General features: G+C 45.1%; 1 long non-coding RNA gene across 1 annotated transcript in view; it reads left to right on the plus strand.

The window, feature by feature from the left end:
- Nucleotides 1–20,810, plus strand: part of LOC143769017 (uncharacterized) — a 137,171-nt gene extending 116,361 nt beyond the window's left edge. Inside the window, exon 3 of the long non-coding RNA XR_013214165.1 lies at nt 20,767–20,810. This is a non-coding gene — a long non-coding RNA (uncharacterized LOC143769017). The remainder of the gene's footprint in view (nt 1–20,766) is intronic.
- The last annotated feature ends 5,381 nt before the right edge of the window (nt 20,811–26,191 follow it).

Below are 26,191 nucleotides of genomic sequence, written 5' to 3' on the forward strand. Positions count from 1 at the left end.
AAACGAACCACATTCTGAAAAAACAAAGGAACCAACTCCGATGAAGAAGGCAATTTGGGCAAGGGTACCAAATGAACCATCTTAGAAAAATGGTCACACACCACCCAAATGACAGACATTTTCTGAGAAACCGGGAGATCCGAGATAAAGTCCATAGAGATGTGCGTCCACAGCCTCTTCGGAATAGGCAAGGACAACAACAATCCACTAGCCCGAGAACAGCAAGGCTTGGCCCGAGCACAAACATCACAAGACTGCACAAAGGTACGCACATCCCGAGACAAGGAAGGCCACCAGAAGGATCTGGCCACCAAATCTCTGGTACCAAAAATTCCAGGGTGGCCTGCCAACACAGAAGAATGAACCTCTGAGATGACTCTACTGGTCCACTCATCTGGAACGAACAATCTCCCAGGCGGACAACGATCAGGCCTATCAGTCTGAAACTCCTGCAAAGCACGCCGCAAGTCTGGGGAGACAGCAGACAAAATCACTCCATCCTTAAGGATACCCGTAGGCTCAGAATCACCAGAGGAGTCAGGCTCAAAACTCCTAGAAAGAGCATCTGCCTTCACATTTTTCGAGCCCGGCAAGAATGAAACCACAAAATTAAACCGGGAGAAAAACAAAGACCAGCGCGCCTGTCTAGGATTCAGACGCCTGGCAGACTCAAGGTAAATCAGATTCTTGTGATCAGTCAAGACCACCACCTGATGTCTAGCACCCTCAAGCCAATGACGCCACTCCTCAAATGCCCACTTCATAGCCAAGAGCTCCCGATTACCGACATCATAATTTCGCTCGGCGGGCGAAAACTTTCGAGAGAAGAATGCACATGGTCTCATCACTGAGCAATCGGGACCTTTCTGCGACAAAACCGCCCCTGCTCCAATCTCGGAAGCATCAACCTCAACCTGAAAAGGGAGCGAAACATCAGGCTGATGCAACACAGGGGCAGAAGAAAAGCGGCGCTTAAGCTCCCGAAAGGCCTCCACAGCCGCAGAGGACCAATTGGCAACATCAGCACCCTTCTTAGTCAAATCAGTCAGAGGTCTAACCACACTTGAAAACCCAGTTATAAATCGACGATAGAAATTAGCAAAGCCCAAGAACTTCTGAAGACTCTTCAGGGAAGTAGGCTGCGTCCAATCACAAATAGCCCGAACCTTGACAGGATCCATCTCAACAGAAGAAGGGGAAAAAATATACCCCAAAAAGGAGATCTTCTGAACCCCAAAAATGCACTTTGAACCCTTTACAAACAAAGAATTGGACCGCAAAACCTGAAAAACCTTCCTAACCTGTTGAACATGCGACTCCCAGTCATCCTGAAAAAATCAAAATATCATCCAAATACACGATCATAAATTTATCCAGGTATTTACGGAAAATATCGTGCATAAAGGACTGAAAGACTGAAGGAGCATTAGAAAGACCAAAAGGCATTACCAAATACTCAAAATGGCCCTCGGGCGTATTAAATGCAGTTTTCCACTCATCTCCCTGCTTAATCCGCACCAAATTATACGCACCCCGAAGATCAACCTTAGAGAACCACTTTGCCCCTTTAATACGAGCAAATAAATCAGTCAATAGTGGCAAAGGATACTGATATTTGACTGTAATCTTATTCAACAAGCGATAATCAATACAGGGCCTCAGGGAGCCATCTTTTTTACCCACGAAAAAAAAAACCTGCTCCTAAAGGGGATGAGGATGGACGGATATGTCCCTTTTCTAAGGACTCCTTAATATACTCTCGCATAGCAGCATGCTCAGGCACAGACAGATTGAACAAACGACCCTTGGGAAACTTGCTGCCAGGAACCAATTCTATAGCGCAATCACAATCTCGGTGAGGGGGAAGAGAACCAAGTTTAGGCTCCTCAAAAACATCACAAAAATCAGACAAAAATGCCGGAATTTCAGAGGGAGTAGATGAAGCAATGGAAACCAAAGGTACTTCCCCATGAACCCCCCGACATCCCCAGCTTAACACAGACATTGTTTTCCAGTCGAGGACTGGATTATGAGTTTGCAACCATGGCAATCCAAGCACTAAGACATCATGCAAGTTATGCAACACAAGGAAGCGAATCACCTCCCGATGGTCAGGAGTCATACACATAGTCACTTGTGTCCAGAATTGTGGTTTATTCCTAGCCAAAGGTGTGGAGTCTATACCCTTCAGAGGGATAGGAACTTCCAAAGGCTCTAGGCTAAACCCACAGCGTCTGGCAAAGGACCAATCCATAAGACTCAAGGAAGCGCCAGAATCCACATAGGCATCCACAGTGATAGATGACAATGAACAAATCAAAGTTACAGACAAAATAAACTTAGATTGTAAGGTGCCAATTGAAAAAGACTTATCAACCTTTTTTGTGCGTTTAGAGCATGCTGATATAACATGAGTAGAATCACCACAGTAGAAGCACAACCCATTCTTGCGCCTATAATTCTGCCGTTCACCTCTGGACAGAATTCTATCACATTGCATAATCTCTGGTGCCTGCTCAGAAGACACCGCCAAATGGTGCACAGGTTTGCGCTCCCGTAAACGCCGATCAATCTGAATAGCCATAGTCATGGATTCATTCAGACCTGTGGGCGTAGGAAACCCCACCATGACATCTTTAACGGCGTCAGAGAGACCTTCTCTGAAATTCGCCGCCAGGGCGCACTCATTCCACTGAGTAAGCACAGACCATTTTCGAAATTTTTGACAATATATTTCAGCTTCATCATGCCCTTGAGAGAGGGCTATCAAGGCCTTTTCAGCCTGAATCTCCAAATTAGGTTCCTCATAGAGCAACCCCAGTGCCAGAAAAAACGCATCCACACTGAGCAGCGCAGGATCCCCTGGTGCCAATGCAAATGCCCAATTCTGGGGGTCACCCCGCAACAAGGAAATAACAATTTTAACCTGCTGAGCGGAATCTCCAGCGGAGCGAGATCTCAGAGAGAGATACAATTTACAATTGTGCTTAAAATTCAAAAAACGAGATCTATCTCCAGAAAAGAACTCGGGTATAGGGATCTTGGGTTCAGACACAGGAGCATGCATAACATAGTCTTGGATATTTTGAACCTTAGAAGCGAGAGCATTTAGGTTTGAAGCTAAACTCTGGATATCCATTTTTCAACAGCAGAGATCTGAGCCATTCAGGGGTTAAGAGGAGAGAAAAAAAAAAAAAACAGCAGACTGTAATTATGGCTAGACAGAACTTCTGAGTAAAAAAAAAAAAAAAAAGTGTCAGAAACTTCTTTTTTCTCTCTTTCTTCAGCCAATACTCTTAATACATTAGGCCGGCAATACTGTCATGATTCCCAATGGCAGGGACTTAGGCAAAAAACGGACAAGCTCTAGGAAGGATGGTATCTTAGGTAACCGCGATACTGAACCTAACACGCAACTAAAAGTAGCCAGGGGGTGTGCCTACGTTGTCTCTAGACACCTCGCGCCAGCCGGAGAACTAACTACCCCTAATAGAGGAATACACAGACCTGACTTGCCTCCAGGGAAACCCCAAAGGTTATAGTAGCCCCCCACATATAATAACGGTTAGGTAAGAGGAAAACACAAACGCAGTATGAATATAGATTCAGCAAAGCGAGGCCCTCTGACTAGATAGCGGAATATACAAAAGAGGACTTCGCGGTCACCTCAAAACCCTGAACAGCCATCCTGGAATTACCTTAACTCCGTTGACAACTCATGACACAGGAGTAGCAATTCCAGATCACTAGAGCTTCCAGCCGCACGAGATATGTAAATGCATGCTGGACAAAACAAACACAAAAAAGCCAAAGGTTCAACTTAGCTGACTTGCAGACTTGGAGCAGGAAGCAAGCAACAAGGTGCTCTGATAACATTGATTGCCAGCACTACAATGACTGGGAAGCCAGACTAAATAGGAGACTCCCAATTTCCTAATGGAAACAGGTGCACTGGAAAAAACAAGACACCAGTCAACCAGTACCACCAGTAACCACCAGAGGGAGCCCAAAAACAGAATTCACAACACCCCGCACCGACTCACGGTGCGGTGGTGCCACTCTGCCACCCAGAGCTTCCAGCTAGCAAAACAAAATCATGATAACCAGCTGGACAGAAACTTAACATGTACTAAGGAATATATTCAGTACACAAATGAACAACAAATGAGCTTAGCAGGGACTTAGCTTCTGTTGAAGTAAACAGGACATCAGAAAGATCCAAGAGAGATCTGAACCAGTACTGATACATTGACAGCCGGCATCAAGTAATGATCTGAGCGGAGTTAAATAGAGGAACCAGCCCAGTCCTAAACGATGCAGCTGAGGAAGCCACTTCCAGACCAGCAGCTCCACTTTCAGCCACCAGAGGGAGTCCACGGACAGAACTCACAGAAGTACCATTCCTGACCACAGGAGGGATTTCGAGAATGGAGTTCACAACAGAAGAGTGGTACTGTGCAGTGTATATACAGGACAGGAGGACTGGTACTGTGCAGTGTATATATACAGGAGGAGTGATGCTGTGCAGTGTATATATAAAGGACAGGAAGAGTGGTACTGTGCAGTGTATACAGGACAGGAGGAGTGGTACTGCGCAGTGTATATACAGGACAGGAGGAGTGGTACTGTGCAGTGTATATATACAGTGGGAGTGGTACTGTGCAGTGTATATATACAGGAGGAGTGGTACTGTGCAGTGTATATATATGCAGGAGGAGTGGTGCTGTGCAGTGTATATATGCAGGACAGGAAGAGTGGTACTGTGCAGTGTATATATACAGGACAGGAGGAGTGGTACTGTGCAGTGTATATATACAGGACAGGAGGAGTGGTACTGTGCAGTGTATATACAGGACAGGAGGAGTGGTACTGTGCAGTGTACAGTATATATAAAGGAGGAGTGGTACTGTGCAGTGTATATATACAGGACAGGAAGAGTGGTACTGTGCAGTGTATATACAGGACAGGAGGAGTGGTACTGTGCAGTGTATACCGGAGGAGTGGTACTGTGCAGTGTATATATACAGGAGGAGTGGTGCTGTGCAGTGTATATACAGGACAGGAGGAGTGGTACTGTGCAGTGTATATATACAGGAGGAGTGGTACTGTGCAGTGTATATATACAGGGGAGTAGTACTGTGCAGTGTATATACTTCAGCAGCCGCCCAGCCCAGGCCCCTAGCACCTGTCCTGTATATATATTATATATACTGTATCTATACAGGCTGTATAGATTCAGTATATACAGGACAGGTGCTGGGAGCCTGGGCTGGGCGGCTGCTGAAGTATATAATATATATATTGTATATCAGCTGCAGCCGCCCAGCCCATGGCCGCCCCAGCTCACCCAGACTCTAAGGCTAGGTTCACATTGCGTTAGGGCAATCCGTTAAGCGCATAGCGCTAGCGGATTGCGCTAACGCAATGTTTCTTTAGCGTTCGCGTTCATCATTCCCCGATCTGCGCTAGTAAGGACCGGACCTCGGACGCACTTCGGACTCTGCAAGCAGCGACCGAGGTCCGTCACAAAAGAACGGCACATCGCTAGCGCGTGCCGAAAATGGCATGCGCTAGCGATGCGCTACAGAGACAAATCACATTGCTGTCAATGGGTGCGCTAACGGACCCGTTGCACGGCGTTAATTGCGACAATTTTGCCATGCAACGCAGTCCGTTAGCGTTAACCCATTAACGCAATGTGAACCTAGCCTTAGAATACAGCGATATCATTGCACTCTCTCAGGCGCGGGCAGGAGCTCCTCCAGAATCATCCTGATAAGTTCAGCACAGCAGTGCAGCCAGGGGCGGGAGAGCAGAGCAGGAGAACGTGCTCTCTCCGCCCACAAACAGTCACACTGGCTGCGTTCTTAACCCCTATGTGCCTGCCTGCACTGAAGATGCTTGTGCCAGCTCCCACTACCCGCACCTGTAAGACCGCCGTGCCTGCAAATTGAAAGGGTAAGCGGCAGGAAAAACAGCAGGCAAGCGGCCAGATGGATCTATGACAGCGTGAGTGCCCCCCCTCCCCGTCTCGCCAGGGCCCCGGCACTTGCCCAGGTGTGCCGGGTGCTGATGCCAACCCTGTCCACTGGTATCACTCTCCTGTGCTTCACTCTCCTGCATGCTCACTACAATCTGTTCGGCTTTCGGTATTATCTATGTCCAGGAGCTGCAGCACTTTCTCCCGGCTGCACGGCTCCTCGTACGTTCTTCCTGCCTCAGACTGCTCCAGTCTGCTCTCCAGCACTATCTGACTAACTTTCTCTACAAACCACAATATATCTCTATGTACAGGGGAGTCACCTAGAAAATAGGATCAAAAGCTCCCCCTTGTGGCCTGGAGTGTAAACATGTTGCATGTTTGTGTTACCTAGTGAGAGTTATCCTTCATCGCTTCCAAGCGTGATATCACTCTCCCCGTGAGGAAAGCAATGCCACTGTGACGACCAGGACCCTGGGGCGTCACACATACCCATAGCAGTAGGCACAAACGATTTCCTGAATTTCTCCTTCTTGCACCTAAGTAGGATTAGACGACTGTTGAATGTGCTCTTCTGCTTCAAGAACAGCTCGTATAGTGGGTGTGTATAATTGCTCAATATAGCCTTACACTTCATCTGAATCCTATCTTCCACTACCTCCTCAAAATAGTCAAGATGGAGGTCAACAGTCGCGCTTGCCTTCTTGATTAGTTTGTTGAGCTTATTAGCATCAGCTACTCGCACACTACTGCCCCAACATATGAGAGCAAAAAAGATGGCGCTTGCTACAACGGACTGGTAAAACATTTTGAGCATTTTACTGCACACATTGAACGACCTGAGCTTCTGTAGAAAGCTCTTGTAAACCTTCTCTGTATGATACCTCTAATCATGTTGCCGTACAGGTGAAGCCCCAACCTTACCTTGCACCTGCATCTTTGATGGATATATTTTAAGACAGATGGAATTTGGAGAGCCTGTGCCTCAGCTAGGGATTATCTTACCTGGTTAAACTCCGTTGCTTTTCCTACAGTTTATTTGTGTGTCCTCCCCAGTACCCTTTCCTTTCTTTTACGTTTGGGGTTTAGGAGGTTTTCCATGTATTCCATTTGTTATGTGGTACTTCTTATTTTCTTTTGTCTTTCCTGAGTGTCTGTGTGAATAAGCCTGTGACTTTTTATCTAGGGTTCTATTGTTGCACATTGTTTATAGAGAGGGTGGAGACATTCAGGGTACTGTATTTTTTGGACTATAAAACCATGTGCACACGTTCAGGATTTTTTGCGTTTTTTCGCGTTTTTTCGCTATAAAAACGTGATAAAAACGCGAAAAAAACGCTAACCTATGCCTCCTATTATTTACAGGGTATTCCGCATTTTTTGTGCAAATGTTGCGATTTTTTCCGCAAAAAAATCCCATCGCGGAAAAAAAGCAACATGTTCATTAAAAATGCGGAATTGAGGGGATTCCGCACACCTAGAAGTGCATTGATCTGCTTACTTCCCGCACGGGGCTGTGCACACCATGCGGTAAGTAAGCAGATTATGTGCGGTTGGTACCCAGGGTGGAGGAGAGGAGACTCTCCTCCACACACTGGGCACCATATAATTGGTCGAAAAAAAAGAATTAAAACAAAAAATGGTCCTATACTCACCTACGATGTCCCCGGAGTGTTCCCGCCTCTCACCGCTGCATGCTGCCGCTTCTGTTCCTATAGATGGTGTGGTTCAGGACCTGCGGTGACGTCACTGTCTTGTGATTGGTCGCGTGACCGCTCATGTGACCGCTCGCGACCAATCACAAGCCGTGACGTCACCGAAGGCCCTGAACCACCCTGGCATCTATAGGAACAGAGGCTGCAGAGGGTGAGTATAACCATTTTTTTATTTTTGTTATTATTTTTAAATATTCTATCTTTTACTATAGATGCTGCATAAGCAGCATCTATAGTAAAAAGTTGGTCACACTTGTCAAACAGTATGTTTGACAAGTGTGACCAACCTGTCAGTCAGTTTTCCAAGCGATGCTACAGATCGCTTGGAAAACTTTAGCATTCTGCAAGCTAATTACGCCAAAAAAACGCAAAAAAACGCAAAAAAAATGCGGATTTCTTGCAGAAAATTTCCGGTTTTCTTCAGGAAATTTCTGCAAGAAATCCGGACGTGTGCACATACCCTTAGATACACTTTTTTCCTCCTGGATGTATGGGCTCTGGCTGTGCTGGGGAGGTGGGGAAGCGGTTTTGGTGGAGCAGCGAGTCACATGAGGCTGGAGCCGGCGGCTTCGGCTAACTCCTGTGCCCACTGCTAAAGAGAAATGAATATGCACTGCATTACATGCTCATGGGCGTGGAGGGCAATGAATATTTCTTTCTTTCTGGCATCCTGGTATGATTGGTCCCATCAGAAAAGATTAAAAAAAACAAAACATTACACTTACCTTCCTCCGTTCCCTTGCAGTGTCCTGCTCCGGTGCCAGCAGCTGCCGGAATACTCTCCAGGACCATTCATCACAGAGCGGTGAGTATCCATTCCTCTTCAGTAAGGCGCAGTGCCAGCCGGAGCCTTCCTGCTGCTGCCAGTGGTCACGTGTGCCGATACTTAAGAGAAATTAATATTCTGAATATTAATTTCTCTTAAGTATCGGCACACATGACCACCGTAGCAGCAGGAAGTCAGTGGCTGGCACTGCGCGCTACTGAAGAGGAATGGATACTCACCGCTCTCTGTGATGAACGGTCCCAGTGAGTATTCTGGCAGTTGTGCTCTGCTTGTGAACACCACATGACTCCCCTGCCATGCACTGCTTATGAGCATTAGGGTCCCTTTCCACTTGCGAGAGAAAAAACGGTCCGATTAACGGACCGAAAAAACAGGAAAATCATGCGAGTGTCATGCGAGTGTCATGCGATTTTTTAATCGCAACATCCGTATGACATCCGTATGACATCCGTATTGCTGTCCGATTTTTACGCACCTGTGTCCTTTGAAAAGCCGGCAAATCAGTGCTGTGTACAGTAAAATCACACTGACAGGTTAGAATAGAATAGATATATACACATAGAATGTGTATATATACATATATATATGTCAGTGAGACACCTATATATGTATATTTATATTTCATGCAGCGCTAGATAGCATTAAAGCCGCTAATTCAATTGCCGGCTTTTGCTCTCTCCTTCACAGACCCGACATGATATGAGACATGGTTTTCATACAGTAAACCATCTCATATCCCTTTTTTTTTGCACATTCCACACTACTAATGTTAGTAGTGTGTATGTGCAAAATTTGGCCGCTGTAGCTGCTAAAATAAAGGGTTAAATGGCGGAAAAAATTGGCGTGGGCTCCCGCGCAATTTTCTCCGCCAGAGTAGTAAAGCCAGTGACTGAGGGCAGATATTAATAGCCTAGAGAGGGTCCATGGTTATTGGCCCCCCCTGGCTAAAAACATCTGCCCCCAGCCACCCCAGAAAAGGCACATCTGGAAGATGCGCCTATTCTGGCACTTGGCCACTCTCTTCCCCCTCCCGTGTAGCGGTGGGATATGGGGTAATGAAGGGTTAATGTCACGTTGCTATTGTAAGGTGACATTAAGCCAGGTTAATAATGGAGAGGCGTCAATTATGACACCTATCCATTATTAATCCAATTGTAAGAAATGTTAAAAAAAACACACACACAATATTGCAAAGTATTTTAATGAAATAAACACACAGGTTGTTGTAATATTTTATTGTTCTCTCAATCCACCTGAAGACCATCGTTCTGTAACAAATTAAAAATAATAAACCAACAATATACATACCTTACGTAGATCTGTAACGTCCCACGATGTAAATCCATCTGAAGGGGTTAAAATATTTTACAGGCAGGAGCTCTGCTATAATGCAGCTGTGCTCCTGCCTGTAAACCCCGGCGAATGAAGGTAATGCAGGTCAATGACCTGTAGTTACCTTCATTCGCGGTGATGCGCCCTCTGCTGGATGTCCTCATGAACTGGAGCCTGGTAAAAGTTCCCACGCTCGAGTTCATATGAGGACATCCAGCAGGGGGCGCATCACCGCAACTCAAGGTAACTCCAGGTCACCCTGCATTTCATTCATTCGCCGGGGTTTTTACACACAGGAGCACAATTGCATTAGCAAAGCTCCTGGGTGTAAAATGATTTAACCTCTTCAGATGGATTTACTTCGTGGGACTGACGGAACGACGGAAGGTATGGGATATTGTTTATTTTTTATTTTTACTTTGTTACAGAACGAGGGTCGTCAGCTGGATTAAGAGAATAATAAAATATTTCAACAACCTGTGTCTTTATTTCATTAAAGGACTTTGTAATAATGTGTGTGTGTGTTTTATTAACCATTTCGTACTATTGGATTAATAATAGATAGGTGTCATAATTGACGCCTCTCCATTATTAATCTGACTTAATGTCACCTTACAATAGCAAGGTGACATTAACCCTTCATTACCCCATATCCCACCGCTACACGGGAGTGGGAAGAGAGTGGCCAAGCACCAGAATAGGCGCATCTTCCAGATGTGCCTTTTCTGGGGTGGCTGGGGGCAGATATTTGTAGTCAGGGGGGCTAATAACCATGGACCCTCTCTAGGCTATTGATATCTGCCCTCAGTCACTGGCTTTACCACTCTGGCAGAGAAAATTGCGCGGGAGCCCACGCCAATGTTTTCCACGATTTAACCCTTTAATTTAATAGCTAGAGCCCCCAAATTTGACACACAGACACTTCTTACATTAGTGAAGAGGAATATGTAATAAAAGAAGGGATATGAGATGGTTTACTGTATGTAAACCATGTCTCATATCCTGTCGGGTTTGGGAAGGAGAGAGCAAAAGCCGGCAATTGAATTAGCGGCTTTTATGCTATCTAGCGCTGCATTAAATATAAATATACATGTATAGGTGTCTCAGTGACATATACTGTATATATATGTATATATACACATTCTATGTGTATATATCTATTCTATTCTAACCTGTCAGTGTGATTTTACTGTACACCGCACTGAATTGCCGGCTTTTCAAAGGACACCGGTGCGTAAAAATCGGACAGAACGAGTGCTGTGCGATTTTTTTCTCGCACCCATTCACTTGCATTGGCGAGTCTCGTCCGAGAATCGCAGCAATACGCAGCATGCTGCGATTTTTTTTCTCAGCCGACCCAGATTTTTCTCAGTCCAATTCCGGCTGAGAAAAAAAATCGCAAATGAAAAGACACCTATTAAATAACATTGGTCCGAGTGCAATCCGATTTTTTATCGGATTGCACTCGTCCGTTTTCCTCGCAAGTGGAAAGGGGCCCTTAAACAGCTGCTTTCACCAGAGCAGGATGCTGCGGCTGCGAGGTAGCAGAGGAAGGTAAGTGTAATGTTTTGTTTTTTTTCTTTAATCTTTTCTGATGGGGTCATGCATACCAGGAACGGGATGGAACCAATCATACCAGAATAAGGATGGGACCAATCCAGGGGCGGATTATAATATTGTCAATCTGGGTGGTAGCCCAGGGCCCAGTGGTGTGGGGGGGGGGCATGGGCTACTGCTCAGATTGCCCGCTGCCATCAGAGCATTACTGCCCTGACTGGCATATGGGCCCGGTGGGCAGAGAGGGGGCCCGCATCGGGCCCTGTCTCATCTGCTCACCGGGCCCCTACCGGCGCTGCGGCAGTTTCACCTATTGACGTGCGGGTGCGCGTCCGCACATCAATAGTTTAACAATAGCCGCCAGCCAATTGGAGGCTGGCAGCTGGTCGGCTGCAGGCGCAGCGCACACATCGCCGGCATCTGACGTCATTGTCAGTTGCCTGCGAGTGCGCGCTGCTGGAGGGAGCTTCGCCGCTGGAGCGCAGGTCAGGTGAGGAGAACTCTTTTTTTTTGTTTTTTTTGCGAACGGCAATCCGGGGGGCCCGGGCCAGAATGCTGGACACTGTCTGGGGGCAATATGCTGGACACACTGTGGCAGATTGCTGGACACACTGGGGGCAATGCTGGAAACACTGGGGCAGATTGCTGGACACACTGGGGGCAATGCTGGAGACACTGGGGCAGATTGCTGGACACACTGGGGGCAATGCTGGAGACACTGGGACAGATTGCTGGACACACTGGGGGCAATGCTGGAGACACTTGGGCAGATTGCTGGACACACTGGGGGCAGATTGCTGGACACACTGGGGGCAGATTGCTGGACACACTGGGGGCAACATGCTGGACACACTGGGGGCAACATGCTGGACACACTGGGGGCAACATGCTGGACACACTGGGGGCAACATGCTGGACATTTTGGGGGCAATATGCTGGACACACTGGGGGCAATAAGCTGGAGACACTGGGGGCAACATGCTGGACACACTGGGGCAGATTGCTGGACACACTGGGGGCAGGATGCTGGACACACTGGGGGCAGGATGCTGGACACACTGGTGGCAGGATGCTGGACACACTGGGGGCAGGATGCTGGACACATTGGGGGCAGGATGCTGGACACTCTGGGGGCAGGATGCTGGACACATTGGGGGCAGGATGCTGGACACATTGGGGGCAGGATGCTGGACACATTGGGGGCAGGATGCTGGACACATTGGGGGCAGGATGCTGGACACATTGGGGCAGAGATGCTGGACACTGGGGGCAGAGATGCTGGACACACTTGGGGCAGGACTGGAGACATGGGCAGAATGTAGATACGGGGCATGATTGGAGACATGGGGCAGAATGAAAGACATGGGGCAGGGTTGGAGACAGATCATGCAGGATCATGGGACAGGATGGATATGATGGAGACTGATGGGGCAGGATGGGGAGATCATATGGGGCAGGATGGATACTCATGAGGGCAGGATGGGAGAACATATGGCTGGAGCCAGGAATGAGATACATGGGGCCAGGATGGGGGATATTATTATTACCATAGGGACTAATTAAGGGAGTGCAGTGCCCCAGAGTCCTGGTCGTTGCAGTACTGATGCTCCGCCGCTAAGGGGGGCTATGGTACGTCTGATGGCACTGAAGGAGTTCACCTGACCAGGTATCACAGACACCAATACACTTCACAGTCTGGCCTCCAGGGGGAGCTAAGGGCGCTATGTATTAGGCCACTCCTCACAGTCTGGTAAAACTGGGGGTTGGATAGGAAGTTAGACAGAAAGCTGACTGGGTTGGAACCAGGCAACATCCTGTGGCAGAGGGTGTTGCAGGGGAAGATTCAGGGGGGTCCCGGTCAGGGGTGGGATCCTGACAGAGGCTTAGCGAACAGAGAGAATGTTACGAGACCACGCCTGCACCTGATCGCGGCGGTACCCTTAGAAAGGACAAGAAGCGAGGTTTATTGTGCTGAGTGAGAAACGAGATCAACGCAACAAGGAGAAACACCAGTAGGAGTCGTGCTGTAAGACGAGGCAACATCCTACTGAGGCGCGCAGCCGGTGGCCGGAACACCGAGGAAGTATAGAGCTCCAGGCCTAACTTCAAACCTACGGCAGGACAGTCAGTTATAGGCGGGCTGTCTCACCCAAATCACCTAAGAGGACATAGGGGGCAACAACAGGAGAGGGGCGACACTAGGTTCCAGGAAGAGCTCCGAGCCTACCCGTCATACTGGTGCGTCCTAGCCATATCATCTGGGGGACGAAGAAGAACATCATAATCGAGTTGTGAGGGAACTTCAGAAACAGACACAACAGTTGTGGGGACTATCCCGTAAGCACAGCAGGGGAGGACCACAACACACAAGCGCTAGAAGGTAGGCACAGATTTCCACCTGCAAAGGGAACTCTGGAGGTGCCATCGGACCGGCCAGACTTGCGCAGCCCGGTTAACCGTACTCTGGATTGAGGATCCTGAAGCCTTCAGTAAAGAGGTAAAGAGACTGCAACCTGGTGTCCTCGTTATTTACTGTGACCTGCACTGCACCACAACATCACTTCCCTCCACATCCTTCATTGGGCGCCCCTCAGCAGGGTCACGGACTGGGCCTAGCCACCGTGACAACCCCAGAGCGGAGACTCAGAGGCTTGGTACCGGGTATCCCTCGGCCCTGAGACAGTGGGGGCGCTACAGGATATTACTGCAGTGATGTATTTATTTTATTTTTTGAGGACACTGTTTTAAATGGGGGGGTGGTCCTGTTACTGTGTAGAGTGACACTATGTCGCCTCTTTTTCTTCATGTGGTGTAATGTAGAAGTTGGGAAAAATTAAGTAATGTGTTCTACAAGCGGAGCTGGAGATAACTGTGTTATTTCCTGCAGAGACGAGTCCTGGCTGGATGAAGTGATGGCGGTCTGTGCTAGTGATGGGCAGTCCAGCTCTTTTTGGTGATCTGGCTCTCATGGCTCCGCTCACCAAAAAGAGCCGGCTCTTTCGGCTCACAAAACGGCTCTTTTTGGATCCTAAATGGATCCCTATTGAATATCTGTTCAGGTGACCGAAACTCCGCCCACCTACCGCAGAAACTCCGCCCACTTCTTAGAGCCAATTAAATTGAAGGGTGTGCGGGGTTTTGCTCAGGTGAGCGAAGTTACACATGCCGAAGCCCGGGATTTTATGCCCAGTGAGAGCCATTCAGGAATTTTAGTGGCTCTCACTGGTGTGCCGGCTCCCATCGTTCACAGCAGTGAGCCGCCTCTTTGTGTCGGCTCATTTGCAAACGACACATCACTAGTCTGTGCTGGATGAAAGATGAAGGACTTCACCTAGAGACGTCACTGGTGAGTCAGTGTTACCTATACACTGATACTATACACTGTATACTATATTCTTAACTGAAGGGTAAATTGACTAGATCAATGGATGTTTGACAGGTTATAGTTTCACACAGCAACTATTTTTCTGGAATAATCTGATTCAGGTATATGATGACCCAGTCGCATGACCCCGTCATGACCCCATCACATGACCCTGTCACATGACCCCGTCACATGACCGGGGGGCCCACAGTGTCTAAACAGCCCGGGGTCCTGGCTACCCTTAATCCACCCCTGGACCAATCATACCAGGAACGGGATGGGACCAATCATACTATAATAAGGATGGGACCAATCATACCAAGGCTAGGATAAGGCCAATTATAAAAGAAAAAGGAAGAGACCAATCACACCAGGAACAGGATGGGGCCAATCATACCAGAATAAGGATGGGACCAATCATACCAGAAACAGGATGGGGCCATTTATACCAGAAAAAGGATGAGATGAATCATACCAGGACCATGATGGGGACAATCATACCAGAATAAGGATGGGATCAATAATACCAGGAATGGGATAGGGCCAATTATACTAGAATAAGGTTGGGACCAATCAAACCAGGACTGGGATGGGGCCAATCATACCAGGATAAGGATGGGGCCAATCATACCAGGACTGGGATGGGGCCAATCATACCAGGATAGGGATGAGGAGCCATGTGTATCAGAATGGGGATGAGGGGACCATATATACGATAGGGGATATTAAGTACAGAATTGACAATTTTTTGCTTCAATTTTTTTCCTAATTTCCTCCTCTAAAACCTAGGTGCATCTTATGGTCCGGTGCGTCTTATAGGCCGAAAAATACGGTAAGTCATCCTAAAGTGGGGGCACCATTGCATATACTTAGGGTGCCAACCTCTGTGGTCAGGCAGTGACAAATGAGAGTCAGATTAGGGACTTTCCTTGTCTGAACAGGGAGATGTTGGGTTCAAGTGTTTGTCTCTCCTGGTTTTTACGTAACTGGTGTGACTGTGCTCATACAGTCATAACAGCTTCTATTTGTTAGCACTTTACAAATTGTCTTAATGGAAAGGTACAAATGAAATAAAATGGTTAGGGATTTTATGGCTAAGAAATTGCTCCTGAATGTCTCAACATTATTACATTTAGGAAAGTACAGAAATTTGTTTTATCCATTTGTACATGACTGGTATAAGAGTTTAGTAGAACTAGTAAGCCCATGGAAACTAAACTAAACTGTTCAGAAAATCCAGTGCATTACCAAGTGAACCAAGTTATGTGCCAAATGCCTTCATGTGATGTGTATCTTGGCTACATAATAGAAGAAGGGCTCATAGGCCAAGACTTAAAGCAAGCAATAACCTTTTTCAAACAAATACGGTATTTCTAAAATAGAGTACAATAAATATCTGCAAGATTTGGAGATTTTCCCTAAAAGAAGGGCAGGAAATCAAGAATGTGGTTGGTTCCTGTTTTATATTATTCCCCGTATTTTTATTATATTTCAACTTGGAAATATTTAGTTAGGGCCAAGTTAGACGTCAGTTGGTGTAATCCTGATCATAATGTGAACTGGATTTCTCTAGGTGTCTCAGGGACAAAATGTAGATTTCATAGCGCTCTCACTGGAGCAGACGTATGTTCAGAAATGTTCACTCTCCAGGATACGTATTGGATCCTCTGAGTGTCTTTGTAGGATTTCTTATCTGTCCCCAGATGATCACAATCTTGTCACTGCCACTTGTTTAAAAGTAAACTTGTGTTTGAAAACAGCCCCATCAGATGCTTCTCCTATGAGGCCATTTTCAAGATAAGAGTATGGGATTTGTAAACCTGGCAATATATTTATCACTTAAGGTACCTTCACACTAAACGATATTGCTAGCGATCCGTGACGTTGCAGCGTCCAGGCTAGCGATATCGTTTAGTTTGACACGCAGCAGCGATCAGGATCCTGCTGTGATGTCGCTGGTCGCTGAATAAAGTTCAGAACTTTATTTGGTCGTCCGATCGCCGTGTATCGTTGTGTTTGACAGCAAAAGCAACGATACCAGCGATATTTTACACTGGTAACCAGGGTAAACATCAGGTTACTAAGCGCAGGGCCGCGCTTAGTAACCCGATGTTTACCCTGGTTACCAGTGTAAAATGTAAAAAAAACAAACAGTACATACTTACATTCGCGTCCCCCGGCCGCTTCCCACACTGACTGAGCGCCGCAAAGTGAAAGTGAAAGCACAGCACAGCGGTGACGTCACCGCTGTGCCCTGCTACTGCCGGCGCTCAGTCAGTGCAGGAAGCGGACGCCAGGGGACGCGAATGTAAGTATGTACTGTTTGTTTTTTTTACATTTTACGCTGGTAACCAGGGTAAACATCGGGTTACTAAGCGCGGCCCTGCGCTTAACAACCCGATGTTTACCCTGGTTACCCGGGGACCTCAGCATCGTTGGTCGCTGGAGAGCGGTCTGTGTGACAGCTCTCCAGCGATCAAGCAGCGACGCTGCAGCGATCGGCATCGTTGTCGCTATCGCTGCAGCGTCGCTTAATGTGAAGGTACCTTTAAAATGTATAGAAAGACTGCTTGAATGACCCAAAGCTAGCTCTGAAACGAAAGATTGTTATTTTATTATCCATTCCTCACATTCAGGCTGGCGTCACACTCAGCGTATGTAAATACGGTCCGTTTTTTATGGCCGTAATACGCAGAAATGTTCCCAAAATAGTGATCCGTATGTCATCCGTAGGCAGGGTGTGGCAGCGTATTTTGCACATGGCATCCTCTGTATGTAATCCGTATGGCATCCGTACTGCGATATTTTCTCGCAGGCTTGCAAAACCGACATCTAATGGATTTATGTGCTCAAATGTTCGTTAAAACATATATACAGTATATATATATGTCATTGAGACACATATATATACCGGTATATATTCTGTATTTATATTTAATTCAGTGCGAGATATTTGAAAAGCCGGTAATTCAATTGCCGGCTTTTTCTTTCTCCTTCACAAACCCGACGGGATATGAGACATGGTTTACATACAGTAAACCATCTCATATCCCTTTTCTTTTTGCATATTCCACACTACTAATGTTAGTAGTGTGTATGTGCAAAATGGGGGCACTCTAGCTTGTAAAATAAAGGGTTAAATGGCGGAAAAAATTGGCGTGGGCTTCCGCGCAATTTTCTCTGCCAGAGTAGTAAAGCCAGTGACTGAGGGCAGATATTAATAGCCTAGAGAGGGTCCATGGTTATTGGCCCCCCCTGGCTATAAACATCTGCCCCCAGCTACCCCAGAAAAGGCACATCTGGAAGATGCGCCTATTCCGGCACTAGGCCACTCTCTTCCTACTCCCGTGTAGCGGTGGGATATGGGGTAATGAAGGGTTAATGTCACCTTGCTATTGTAAGGTGACATTAAGCCAGATTAATAATGGACAGGAGTCAATTCTGACACCTATCCATTATTAATCCAATAGCAGGAAATGGTTAATAAAACACACACACACATTATTTAAAAGTATTTTAATTAAATAAAGACACATGTTGTTGTAATATTTTATTACACTGGTAATCCACCTGATGACCCTCATCCTGTAACATAGGAAAAATAAAAAAACAACAATATCTCATACCTTCCGTCGCTCAGGTCAAGTCCCACGAAGTAAATCCATGTGAAGGGGTTAAATCATTTTACAGCCAGGAGCTGTGCTAAAGCAGTGCTCGTGGCTGTAAAACCCCCGGGAATAAATGGATTGCAGGGGAATGACCTGTAGTTACCTTGAGTCGCGGTGAGGCGCCCTCTGCTGGATGTCCTCATGAACTGGAGCCTGGTAAAAGTTCCCACGCTCGAGTTCATATGAGGACATCCAGCAGAGGGCGCCTCACCGCGACTAAAGGTAACTACAGGTCACCCTGCTTTCCATTCATTCCACTTGTTTTTACAGGCATGAGCACTGCTTTAGCAGAGCTCCTATCTGTAAAATGATTTAACCCCTTCAGATGGATTTACTTCGTGGGACTTGACCTGAGCGACGGAAGGTATGAGATATTGTTGTTTATTGATTTTTCCTTTGTTACAGAATGAGGGTCTTCAGGTGGATTACCAGTATAATAAAATATTACAACAACCTGTGTCTTTATTTCATTAAAATACTTGTAAATAATGTGTGTGTGTTTTATTAACCATTTCCTACTATTGGATTAATAATGGATAGGTGTCATAATTGACAACCTCTCCATTATTAATCTGGCTTAATGTCACCTTACAATAGCAAGGTCACATTAACCCTTCATTACCCCATATCCCACCGCTTCCAGATGTGCCTTTTCTGGGGTGGCTGGGGGCAGATGTTTGTAGCCAGGGGGCCCAATAACCATGGACCCTCTCTAGGCTATTAATATCTGCCCTCAGTCACTGGCTTTACCACTCTGGCGGAGAAAATTGCGCGGGAGCCCACGCCAATTTTTTCTGTGATTTAACCCTTTATTTTACAAGCTACAGCGCCCAAATTTTGCACATACATACTACTAACATTAGTAGTGTGGAATATGCCAAAAAAAAAGGGATATGAGATGGTTTACTGTATGTAAACCATGTCTCATATCATGTCGGGTTTGTGAAGGAGAAATGAAAAGCCGGCAATTGAATTACCGGCTTTTCTATAGAACACTGCTGCGTATTTCTCGCAAGTCACACTGCTGGTCCGTGTGTAATCCGTATTTTTCTCGCCCCCATTGACTTTCATTGGCAATTTTTTTGCGCAATACGGTGACAAGCGCAGCATGCTGTGATTTTGTACGGCCGTGGAAGACCGTATATTACGCATCAGTAAAATACGGCTGATAGGAGCTGGGCCATAGATAATCATTGAGCCATGTGTTATGCGTATTTTACGGGTGTATTTTCTGCGCTCATACGTCCGTAAAACTCGCCGGCCTCACTTTGTGCTGAATTCACCCTTGGTCAGATTTGAACCCATGACCACTGTGCTATCCCTTGTATTGCAGCTGTAGCTCTATCGAACACTGCATATTTCTTAGGTGGCCCTTCCATAATGAATAGAGCAGGGTTAGAGCAATTGTAGCTTCCTCTCTGGCATTTTATCTTTGCAACTCTACTCACAAAACACTGACCAGCCTTCTGATTGCAAAGCAAGAGCTATTACATTCTTGGAATTAAAGATCCATGGGCAGCATATATCAGGCACTGGATGTATGATTTCAGCCATGTATATTTGACTTTGAAACAACGCAGCGTTTCAGAGAAAAACATACCTTAAGGGTATGTGCACACGTTCAGCACACGTTTTTTCGCAATAAAAACGCGATAAAAACGCATTAAAAACGCATACATATGTATCCTATCATTTAGAATGCATTCCGCAATTCTTGCGCACATGATGCATCGCGGTAAAAAAAAGCAACATGTTCATTAATTGTGCGGATTTTTCACGTTTTCCCGCTACTTAATGCATTGGGAAAGCTCTGGAAAAAACGCGAAAAAAACGCGTAAAAAACGCAAAAAAAGGCGAAAAAAAATGCATGCGGATTTCTGGCAGAAATGTCCGGTTTTTGTCAGGAAATTTCTGCAAGAAATCCTGAACGTGTGCACATACCCTTAAACCGCCGGGCACCGAGCTGCACTGGTGACTAGTCGAAAAGGCTGCTCCCTGGCAGCTTCTCCTCACCCGCCCCCCTTGAGTGATGGATCCCTCTCTGCATACATGTATCGGGAGATACCTGTCTGTCATAGGCAGCAGGTGGAGAGAAGTCGCTGGGGATTGGACTTTTCAACTAATCATCCATGCTACTTAGTCCCCTGCTGCTTCTAAAGTATTTTGTGCTTTTTTGATCAAAATAGTGTCAACTAAGTACACTATGATATTTACATATCTAACTACTATTTACTTACTGCAGGGTATTTACTGATTGTTTTTACCCTCGGTTATGTTTGTTAATAGCCACAGTGTGAATGTGCACAATGCCATATTGCATTTATACTAACGTGTTTTGGCTCATTTCTTTGTTTTTTCTTTAGTTTTTTTGTACAATGTACATTACAGTGGTGTAGCCTCTATTTTTGACCTTTTACACCCCCCTGATAAAGGAATCTACAACGTGCGTTGGGGTGCGTGATATCAAGACCCAGCGGCATTTAAAGGTATATTCCCCAATTTTCCTTTTTGGTGATTTTGAGCACCATGCACATGCCATTTTAAAATGCACATTGTATAGCACTTTGTTGATTCTTACACACATGCACTTCATTTTTTGTGTTTTCTTTTATTCATAGTGTTCACTGTAGTACACCGCTTATATTATTTATTTTCACCAAGATATATATGTGTACATATTAGTGATGAGCGAATATACTTGTTACTTGAGATTTCTCGAGCATGCTCGGGGGTCCTCCCGAGTATTTTTTAGTGCTCGGAGATTTAGTTTTTCTTGCCGCAGCTGAATGATTTACATCTGATAGCCAGCATAAGTACATGAGGGGGTTGCCTGGTTGCTAGGGAATCCCCACATGTACTTATGCTGGCTAACAGATGTAAATCATTCAGCTGCGGCAAGAAAAACTAAATCTCTGAGCACTAAAAAAATACTCAGAGGAGACCCGAATCTCGAGTAACAAGTGTATTCGCTCATCACTAGTACATATGCATATATATATAAATATATATGGCCTATATGCACCTTGTTAATATATGATTTTTTATATATTTACTAGCTGAAGAGCCCGGCGTTGCCTGGGCATAGTAAATATCTGTGGTTAGTTATAGCACCTCACTTCTCTTATTTTCCCATCACGCCTCTCATTTTCCCCATCACATCTTTCATTTTCCCCCTCACATCTCTCATTTTCTCCCTCACACCTCTCATTTTCCCCCCTCACTCCTCTTATTTTCCCCCTCACTCCTCTCATTCCCCCCTAACACTTGTAATTTCGACCTCACATCTGTCATTTTCCGATCACTCCACTATTTTCCCTCACTCCTCATTTTGCACTCACACCTTTTCATTTTCACCTCACACCTCTCATTTTCACCTCAGTATATACATGTTTGTCATCTCCCTTATATATAGTATACACCTGTATGTCATCTCCTGTATATAGTATATACCTGCTGTGTGTCATGTCCCCTGTATATAGTATATACCTGTATGTCATCTCCTCCTATATATAGTATATACCTGTATGTAATCTCCTCCTGTATATAGTATATACCTGTATGTCATCTCACCTATATATAGTATATATCTGTGTGTCATCTCCTCCTGTATATAGTATATACCTGTATGTCATCTCCTCCTATACATAGCATATACCTGTATGTCATCTCCTCCTGTATATACTATATACCTGTAGGTAATCTGCTCCTGTATATAGTATATATCTGTGTGTCATCTCCTCCTGTATATAGTATATACCTGTATGTCATCTCCTGCTGTATGTAGTATGTACTTGTATGTCATCTCCTCCTCTATATAGTATATACCTGTGTGTCATCTCTCCTGTATATAGTATATAACTGTGTGTCATCTCCTCCTGTATATAGTATATACCGTGTGTCATCTCCCCTGTAAATAGTATATACCTGTGTGTCATCTCCTCCTGTATATAGTATATATCTGTATGTCATCTCCTCCTGTATTAGACCTCGTTCACACGTTATTTGGTCAGTATTTTTACCTCAGTATTTGTAAGCTAAATTGGCAGCCTGATAAATCCCCAGCCAACAGTAAGCCCACCCCCTGGCAGTATATATTAGCTCTCACATACACATAATAGACTGGTCATGTGACTGACAGCTGCCAGATTCCTATAAGGTACATTTGTTGCTCTTGTAGTTTGTCTGCTTATTAATCAGATTTTTATTTTTGAAGGATAATACCAGACTTGTGTGTGTTTTAGGGCGAGTTTCGTGTGTCAAGTTGTGTGTGTTGAGTTGCGTGTGGCGACATGCATGTAGCGACTTTTGTTAGATGAGTTTCGTGTGGTGACATGCGTGTAGCAACTTTTTGTGTGTCGAGTTGAATGTGACAGGTTAGTGTAGCAAGTTGTGTGCAGCAAGTTTTGCGCATGGCGAGTTTTGCGCGTGGCGAGTTTTATGTGTGGTGCCTTTTGAGTATGTGCAAGTTTTGTGTGAGGCAACTTTTGCATGTGTTGCAACTTTTGTGCATGTGGCAATTTTTCCGCGTGTGCAAGTTTTGCGTGTGGCGAGTTTTCCATGAGGTGAGTTTTGCACGTGTGGCGAGTTTTGCATGTGGAGAGTTTTGCGCGTGGCGAGTTTTGAGCAGCGACTTTTGTGTTTCGACTTTTATGTGGCGAGGTTGGTGTATGTGTGGTGAAATGTGCGCTGAGGGTGGTATATGTGTTCGAGCACGTGGTAGTGTGTGGCGCATTTTGTGTGTGTGTTCATATCCCCGTGGTGGTGTGGTGATTATCCCATGTCGGGGCCCCACCTTAACAACTGTACAGTATATACTCTTTGGCGCCATCGCTGTCATTCTTTAAGTCCCCCTTGTTCACATCTGGCAGCTGTTAATTTGCCTCCAACACTTTTCCTTTCATTTTTTCCCCATTATGTAGATAGGGGCAAAATTGTTTGGGGAATTGGAAAGCGCGGGGTTAAAATTTCACCTCACAACATAGCTTTGACGCTCTCGGGGTCCAGACGTGTGACTGTGCAAAATTTTGTGCCTGTAGCTGCGACGCCTCCAACACTTTTCCTTTCACTTTTTCCCCATTATGTAGATAGGGGCAAAATTGTTTGGTGAATTGGAAAGCGCAGGGTTAAAATTTCACCTCCCAACATAGCCTATGACGCTCTCGGGGTCCAGACGTGTGACTGTGTAAAATTTTGTGGCTGTAGCTGCGACGGTTCAGATGCCAATCCCGTACATACATACACACATACATACATACACACATTTAGCTTTATATATTAGATTTTTCAGATATTTTTCATGTATTACTCTGGTGTGACTCATTTTTTCAATCCTTATCTTGCTTGTGCATTGTAGTGATTATATACACAATCTGTAAAAAAAAATTTTTTCATTATTAATTATTTATTTCTTATCATTTTTTATGTTTGGTGCTTATACCTCTTGGGGGAAATATTATAATATATATATTTTATCTTGTTAATTATACCTTATCCGCTACATGCAAAATTGGTCTCTTTTTTTATATACAATGTTTTTTTAATAATTTCCTTTTTTACGCATATCTTGATACGTGCACATTTATTGTATGCCTTTCTATTGTCATATTATTTCTAAATAAAGATGTATCTTTTTATTATATATTCTGTTTTGGTGGTTCTTGGTTTTAACATGTTTGGAGCATGGATTAGTTTTTTCCCTTTTTCACCTGTGCATTTAGTCTGTTTAGCTTTCCATGGTCAAGTGCAAAACAGATAGGTCTTGGTCCTGCTCTGCCCCCGTCTATTGCGGCCTCTTCGCATATAGAGAGCTGAGAGGTGAAATACCAACGTGTGTTCCAGCTCATTTCTTTGGCTTGGCTTGTAGAGTATGTTTTTCTGTGAAACACGGCAGCATTGCAAAGTTAAACATACATAGTTGAAATGATACAACCAGTACCTTATACATGCTGCCTGTGGTTCGGGCAACATGTATCAACTATCGGGTTCCCCTTAATTAGTCATTTCTCAATTTCCCAAAATGCAATCCTTTTTCTCTTTCAATAAAGATAAATGTCAATGGTTTTGGAAATGTAAACTGTAGTAAATACTTTATCTAGGGATTTTATTTCCACATAATATACAGAAACTTGAAGCGTCTCTACCAGCCATGTGTTATTTTTATTTCTAGTGTTTTCCTATATAGCAGAGAAAAATGTGGGTGTCCTAATGCATCAGGGCCTGGGTGTTACTGTCGTCTCTGCACCCCCTATTAGTATCACTCCTGTATATGAAAGCTTCACGGTCATACATAAAAGATACAGATCATAATATATAGGATTATGTTTGACAGAATAATCACTTCTCCATCAGGGAAAGAGGTTGAAGCCATAAAATAACTGATGTATACAATCTTGGTTTTGTTGTTACAGCAATTCATTATGTTATGTCCTTCATGTCATTGTTGAATGTCTATACAGAATAAAGTCATGGATCAGCCTCTGAACTGCCAGAGAAAAAAAATGTTAAGATTGGTCTAAAGGCAGCTACTCTGGCGTGTCAGGATACAGAGTGTAATGTATAGATTGCCTCCTTGTGGAGTTTTATAGATGACGCAAAAGGAAATCGATCCACCATTCAAGGAAATAACGGAGAATAAAGATTATTAGGATAATGGTGAAGAATGGAAATTATTCAGAGTAATGGTGACAAGTGGAGATTATTCAGGCTAATGGGGAATAATGTGGATTATTCAAATAATTGTGAAGAATGTAAATTTACTCATGGTAATGGTGAAGACATTAGTAATTATAATAGTGAAAAATGCAGATTATTAGGGAAATGGTGAAGAATGGGGATTATTCACAAGATTTGTGAAGAAGGGAGAATTTTCAGGCTAATTGGAAAGAATTGAGTTTTCTTAACATAATGGTGGAGAACGGAGATAATACAGGAGAATGATGGATGATGGATAAATTAAGATAATAAAAGATATTGGTGGAGAAATGGAGATTATTCAAGGTAATGGTAAAGAATGGAGAATATCTATAGTGAATAGTGTTGAGCATTCCGATACCGCAAGTATCGGGTATCGGCCGATACTTGCGGTATCGGAATTCCGATACCGAGATCCGATACTTTTGTGGTATCGGGTATCGGTATCGAAACAACATTAATGTAAAAATGTGTAAAAGAGAATTAAAATAAAAAATATTGCTATACTCACCTCTCCGATGCAGCCTGCACCTTACCGAGGGAAGTGGCAGCGTTTTTTGTTTAAAATTCGCGCTTTTCTTTCCTTACGTGAAGTCCCGGCTTGTGATTGGTCGCGTGCCGCCCATGTGGCGGCGACGCAACCAATCACAGCAAGCCGTGACGTAATTTCAGGTCATTCAGTATTTTAAAATTACGCTCCGGCTTTGTGATTGGTTGCGTCGCAGTCACATGGGCGACGCAACCAATCACAAGCCGTGACGTCACGGGAGGCTGGACACGCGCGCATTTTAAAATGCGCGCGTGTCCAGCCTCCCGTGACGTCCCGGCTTGTGATTGGTTGCGTCGCGGTCAACCAATCACAAGCCGGGAGGCTGGACACGCGCGCATTTTAAAATGCGTGCGTGTCCAGCCTCCCGTGACGTCACGGCTTGTGATTGGTTGCGTCGCGGTCAACCAATCACAAGCCGGGAGGCTGGACACGCGCGCATTTTAAAATGCGCGCGTGTCCAGCCTCCCGTGACGTCCCGGCTTGTGATTGGTTGCGTCGCGGTCAACCAATCACAAGCCGGGAGGCTGGACACGCGCGCATTTTAAAAT

This window comes from Ranitomeya variabilis, chromosome 4 (genome assembly GCF_051348905.1).
Source record: "Ranitomeya variabilis isolate aRanVar5 chromosome 4, aRanVar5.hap1, whole genome shotgun sequence".
NCBI lineage: Eukaryota > Metazoa > Chordata > Amphibia > Anura > Dendrobatidae > Ranitomeya > Ranitomeya variabilis.